Here is a 7,136-nt window from a genome sequence, read left to right on the forward strand (position 1 = left end):
ATTAGTTAATCCACAATTTCCTACTAGAATATTCCATACTGAACACAGAAACTAATACTTCATCATTAACAAATGTCAATATGTCATTTCACTTAATACTACTCACTACAACAAACCAATAGTTTTTCTATAATGTATTACTTTTTGCTTATTTCACAAATATTATTTCTAATCAAGTCTATCAAACCCAAGAAACCATATGAAGTTTCAAACCAAATTAGAAATAGTGTTTTATAAATATGATATAATAACTGCTATTTGACATTTTATATTACCATCTACCATAAGTGTGACAGATAACAGAGTTTAGAAAGAATAATTAGAACATTAGAGCTTTAAGGAAAATCAGGCTTAGCTTAACAAACTTTGGCTGTATTTGTGATTCAGTAAAAATGTTTACATAGTATAAGAAATTAAGGGTATCTCAGTTTATTTAATATTTTATATTATGTATATATATAAATACTTTAAATAACTATCTTTTTCTGATGGAGAGCACAAGATAAGTCCAATAATGAGAGAACTAAGTTTTAGTTCAAACAGATGATTATATTTAACAAGAATAAAGAAAGTGGTAGTAAACAAAGACATCTAATGAGATCTTCCTAGACAACCTAGACCAGTTTTGGCAAAGTATTGGTACTCTGATGTCCCAAGCCATCACTCTGGGAGCTGCTCTGTTCTCCCTCTTCCCAGAGCCTGAGGACATTTTTTGCATGCCCTACCCCTCTGTCAAGCCACTCTCTGGGGCAATGCAGGGGGCTCACAGGCAGCTTGAAGTTGCAATTTGGGCACGTTAACTTGAAAACCGTTGCTAATTCTGACCTAGACTGTAGAAATTTTTTAACCATTTTTTTGTCATAGAATCCATGTGCAATATGGTAAAAAAAAAAAATCTATTCTCAGAATATAGGTTTCCTCTAGTCACAACTGATGGAAATACTGAACTTTACTTCAATATTACTGAAAATAAGAACAGAGAATTATCTGGAGGTCATCAACATAATGTAATTACTAAATCTCATCAGATGTTTTTGTGTCTGGAAGTAGATTTAGCCTAGCCCTAGAGTAAAATCCAAAGAAAATTCATTTTGGAACAAAGGTTGCAAAACATTAAACGCCAAACAAAAGAATTTATATTTGATTCTCAAGAAAATAGGATAGTCGTTGAGTTTTTTGAGAAGGAAATGGCATCCAACAGATGTTTTAGGAAAATCACTTCATCAATGCTGTGAATGAGGCAGAGAGAGCAATTAAGCGGATATTGCACACAGCCCTTGGTATCTATACAAGTAGAAAGTAGGGGACAAATGTGAGAGATATGTTGTGGAGGTAGAAAAAAGACTTGGCAAATGATAGGGTATAAGGAGAGAGTAGAGATGAGGAGCTGAGGATGACACATCAATGTTGTGAATCTGTTTATCACTGAGATTGGCAAAAAGGGACACAAGACAGGAACATCGCTAAAATAAAAACACTTAAAACAAACAAAGCAGATAAAAAAGGAAGAGATGGAAAAGTATTACTTAATAAAAAAGATACATGCATATGAGGATGAGAACTCAAAAGGGCAAACATTGTAGAAAGCATTTGGATAAGTATCAGCAAAGGGAGAAAGACAAATGCAACTGGAGAGAGGTCATACTACAGGGGCACTGGACAAAAAGATTTATAGCTAAATAGCTTGGGAAAACAGAAAACAACAGTCCAAAATTGTAAGAGGCCAATGATGAATGGATGCTGCTGAGGACAACAAAGGAGAAGGTTTCCTTTAATGATAGGTTCTGGGAAAGATAAAATTCTAAAAAGGAATTAGATGATGATGATGATAATATACAATAGTCAGGGTGGTTGGGAAATAGAATTGTTTTTTTAGCTTCATGATAATTGAAAAAATAATGTACTTCTGGTCAGGTGGCCTGGGTTCAATTGTTGCCTCTAGTGATTCCTAGGCTATATACAAGTTACTTTGGAAATGTTAAATTGTTATAGTTGTTATTGTGTTTCTGTTTTCTTCAAAGTAAAAATATTTTTAATTGAGGATAAAAAAAAAAGGAGATAATGGAATGAAAACCCAAAATTACAGAAGAAAAGGTAAGAAAGCAATATCTGCCCCCAAAAGATGGCATATCCTCAGGTTTGAATGAATGAACTCTTAAAATTTGGGGAGAAAAGACTTGTATGTGTAGTTGCAGAGCTGGCATGAGAAATCTTTGAAAAATCTTAGGAAACAGAACCATATGACTACGGAATATCCTGATTTTTGAAGAAAAGAAGATAGAATATGAAAACTGTTTCAGTATACCTGATTCCCATTCCTTGTGAAGTTCTAAGACTAAATGGTTTGTGCTCTCTAATAATGGCTCTATAAATGATTTGTGAGCCCTTAAAAAGGAAAGCAGAGATCACTTATAATTTCATCAGTCTTCCTCTGCTATTCCCTGGCCTGGTCAAAAATGCTTGCAAAAGGGAAAAAACATTATTCTATTACTCCCTCCATCAATCCCTTAGTTTGGTCAGCCTCCCCTAAAAGGCATGAAGCAGAATTCCATCAAGCAGCTTAAATGTTTAACTCTTTCTTTCACTTACACTATAACTTCCAATCCTTCGACCACATATTGTTTCCTAGATCCTTCTACTTAAGCTACACTCTCCTCTCCTTCCAAACATGACCACTTCTTGAACCAGTTCACTGCTACAGTGTCTTATCTTAAGTTCTTTACCACTTTATCCTATTGAAGATCTTATCCTGCCACCCTTCAAGATTAGGTTATTCCCATCATCTGCTGTCCTCTCCTATGCTGCTACTGGAACTAAGCCAGAGAACATCACAAAACTATGTTGACTAGAGCCACTATTACATAAACTCCCCTGGGCGTTCACTACAACAAGGCAATCCTTTTACACCTCCTTAATTGCCTTACTCATCACCAAAATTTTCATTCATCCTCAAACTTCTCATGGCTCCTCCTCCCTCAAAATTCAGTTTGGAACTTTGCCTCACATTTCAATGAAAAACTTGAAGCCATGCACCAGAAGGACCCTCTTCCTGTCCTCAAATCCTGCCCAGCCAAATCTTAGCACTTATATATGTTCTATCATTGTTTCCTTCACCCGTCTCATAAGAAGAGGTAGCCCTTCATCATTCCAAAGCAAATCCTTCTACATGTATAAGTAACTCTATCTCATTCTGTTTTTCTAGATGCTTTCTTGGTGTATCATCTCCATATCTCCCTGACAGCTGACTACTTCCTTAAAGCCTACAAATATACTGACATCTTCCCCATCCTCAAAAACTCTTCACTTGCTCCATCTATCCCCATTAGCTATCATTCTATATATTATATTTTTCTTGCATTTAGAGGTTAATCCTCGAGAAGCCCTGTCTCTAATCCTTTTCATTTAGTGTCTTAAGTCTACATTATAACTTCTAATTTAATCATTCAGCTGAAACTGCTCTCTCTAAAGTTACTAGTGATCTCATAATAGCCAAATTTAATGGACTTTTCTTAACTCTCATCCTTGACCTCTCTACAGCTTTGGACACGATTGATCATTTTCTTCTACTTGATATTCCTCTTCTGTTTTTGTGACAGTACCTTATTTTGGTTCTTCTCTTATCTGCCTGAAAATTCCTTCCCAGTCTCCTTGCCTAGATCTGTATCATGGCTATGCTTGCTAAAGATGTGGTCTCCTGGGGCCCTTTGTCTTCGGCCTTTTTAGTCTTTTCCTTTTAAAATAATGTTTATTTGCCTTCTGGGTTAAGATGGCGGCAGAGTAAAAAGCAGCTCTTAACCTCTCCTGACCAAAACACACAAGACTCCTCAAGGGGATATAAAAACAAGTCCAGACAAATGGAGGAACCCCACAACAGGGTGCAATGTGGAAGGTACGTGGAATTGGGACATTTCCATGCTATAAAGGGGTGAAACAGCTCTCACTAAATCGCGGGCTGAGCAACCACCCCACCCCCACCCCCTCCACACACACCACCTATAGTACCAAAGCCAGCTAAAAAGAAATAGAGCAAGTTTGGGGCACCCATCAAGTCATTGGCAGCTCCAGGGCCTGTTCCTGAGAGCAGCAAGATTTGGGACCCCAAAAAGCTGGGGAACGCACACGAACTCTGAGCAAGGGCACAGAACACGGGCTCAGAGCGAAGGCACAGCGGAGGCGTGGGTGGAGGCAGACACAGCCAGGAGCTAAAGCTCTGAAACCCTGAGTGGGGAACCAGTGCAGACGGGTATACGACTGTGGAAGCAGCGCCCTAAGACTTGTAAAGGAACCTCTGGCAGAGGATCAAGCAAGGGGGTCCACCAGGGGGCTTGACCTTGGAAAAAACCAGACCTCAGACCTCAGGAGCCAAAAGACCGCGGACAGACCCTGAGCGCGAGGATAAAGCTGAGAAGCTGCTGGACTAATGATGGCTACCCAGACTCAGGAAGTTCAGAAGAGAAAGATTAACAACAAGAAAAAGAAGTCTTTAACACTCGACAACTTTTACACAGAGAAAATCCAGACAACTGAGCAAACAGAGGAGGAGAACAAACAAGCATCTGGACCCACTTCAAATAAGGAAAACGAGTCACAAGCTATGGAAGAGTTCAAAACTGAGATTTTGAGGGAAATGGAAGAGATCTGGCAAGAAAATAACAGTTTAAAAGGTAGAATGTTGCAATTGGAAAGTGAGGCTCAGAAATCAAATGAACTGATAAGCAAATTGAACACCAGAAATGACCAGAGCGAAAAGGAAAACCAGAAGATTATAGCCAAAACCAAAAGATTATAGCCGAAAACCAAAAGATTATAGCCGAAAACCAAAAGATTATAGCCGAAAACCAATCCCTAAAGGCTAGAATTGAGCAATTAGAAGCTAATGATCTCTCAAGACAACAAGAACATATAAAACAAAGTCAAAAGACTGAAAAAATAGAAGGAAACATGATATATCTCAATGAGAGACAGACCAAGAAAACCAGTCTAGAAGAGACAATTTGAGAATAATTGGTCTTCCAGAAAACCCAGAAATTAATAGAAACCTGGACTCTATACTAAAAGAAATTATTCAGCAAAATTGCCCTGAAGTCCTACAACAAGAGGGCAATATAGACGTTGAAAGGATCCATAGAACACCCACTACATTCGATCCAGATAAGAAAATGCCCAGGAATATAATTGCCAAATTCAAGAGCTTTCAAGCAAAAGAAAAAATCTTACAAGAAGCCAGAAAGAGACAATTCAAATATCAAGGAACACCAATCAGGATCACACAGGATCTGGCAGCCTCCACGCTAAAAGACCGCAAGGCTTGGAATACGATATTCAGAAAGGCAAGAGAACTGGGCCTGCAACCACGGATTAACTACCCATCAAAACTGACTATATATTTCCAGGGGAAAGTATGAGCATTCAACAAAATTGAAGAATTCCAGGTATTTGCACAGAAAAGACCAGGGCTAAATGGAAAGTATGATATCCAACCACAAAAATCGAGAGAAACATGAACAGGTAAATAAGAAACAGAGGGGAAGGAAAGAAAACTCATAATTTTTAAATTTGCCTTTTTACGGGCCTCAGTGAGATCTAATTATCTGTATTGCTATGTAGAGAAATGTTATGTATAATTCTCTGTAGTGAACTCTATTCACTATTATAATATTCACTATTATAGTAATCAGAAGAATAATTCACAGGGTGAGGGTGGAACACTAAATAATCTAAGATGACATGGGGGATGGGAAAGAGGGGGTGAATAGCAGGGGACACCAAGAGAAACTTGAGTGAATAAGAAAATAGGATATTCTATTACACACAAAGAGGGCATGGGAAGGAGAGGGGACAAATACTATTATAATAAGGAGAGGAAGAGAGCATTAAGAGGTAATAATCAAACCTTACTCTCAATGTAATCAATCCGGAGAGGAAAGAGTAGCTATACTATCCACTGGGACATAAAACTCTTATCTAACCCTTCTGAGAAAGTCAGAAGGGATAAACCAAGGGGAGCAGAGGAGTGGGGAGGTCAAAAAAAGGGAGGGGAGAAGAAGGGGGAGGGAATTCATAAGGCCTTTAAAAACAAAAAGAGGGGGGGGAATAAAGGAGGGGGTAGAAAGGGAAGTTAATCAAGAGAGAGGGATAAGGGATAGCGGCTTAATAGCAAACCACTGGTTTAAAAGGAAATAGTATAAGGAAAAGGGGGTAGGAATAGGGGAGGATACGAAAATGTCAGCAAATGCACAACTGATAATTATAACTCTGAATGTGAATGAGATGAACTCGTCCATAAAACGGAAGCAAATAGCAGAGTCGATTAGAAACTATAATCCTACCATATGTTGTCTACAAGAAACACATATGAGGCGGGTGGACATACACAAGTTTAAGGTTAAGGGCTTGAGCAAAATCTTTTGGGCGTCAAATGAGAAAAAGAAGGCAGGAGTGGCTATTATGATTTCTGACAAAGCCAAAGTAAAAATAGATATGATTAAAAAAGACAGGGAAGATCATTACATCCTGATTAAAGGCAGTTTAAACAATGAGGAAATAACACTGCTCAATATATATGCACCAAGTGGCATAGCATCCAAATTCATAAAGGAGAAACTGGCAGAGCTCAAGAAGGAAATAGATAGTAAAACCATACTAGTGGGAGAGCTAAATATTCCTCTTTCAGATCTAGATAAATCAAACCAAAAAATAAATAAGAAAGAGGTAAGTGAGGTGAATGAAGTCCTAGAAAAATTAGATTTAATTGATATGTGGAGAAAAATAAATAGGGACAAAAAGGAATACAACTTCTTTTCAGCTGCACATGGCACATTCACAAAGATTGACCATGTTATAGGGCATAGAATCATTGCAAACAAATGCAAAAGAGCAGAAATAATAAATGTAACCTTCTCAGATCATAATGCAATAAAAATAATAACTAGTAAGGGCACCTGGACAGGAAAATCAAAAACTAATTGGAAATTAAATAATATGATTCTCCAAAACCAATTTGTCAAAGAAGGAATCATAGAAACAATCAATAATTTCATTGAAGAAAATGACAATGATGAGACATCCTACCAAACTCTGTGGGATGCGGCCAAGGCAGTACTCAGGGGGAAATTTATATCCTTGAGTGCATATAT

General features: G+C 37.8%; 1 protein-coding gene across 1 annotated transcript in view; it reads right to left on the minus strand.

The window, feature by feature from the left end:
- The window catches only part of SDCCAG8 (SHH signaling and ciliogenesis regulator SDCCAG8), a 268,032-nt gene that overhangs the window by 220,364 nt on the left and 40,532 nt on the right, over positions 1-7,136 (minus strand). The gene's annotated exons all lie outside the window — the stretch shown is intronic.

The sequence above is a fragment of the Gracilinanus agilis genome, chromosome 4, assembly GCF_016433145.1.
Source record: "Gracilinanus agilis isolate LMUSP501 chromosome 4, AgileGrace, whole genome shotgun sequence".
Lineage (NCBI taxonomy): Eukaryota > Metazoa > Chordata > Mammalia > Didelphimorphia > Didelphidae > Gracilinanus > Gracilinanus agilis.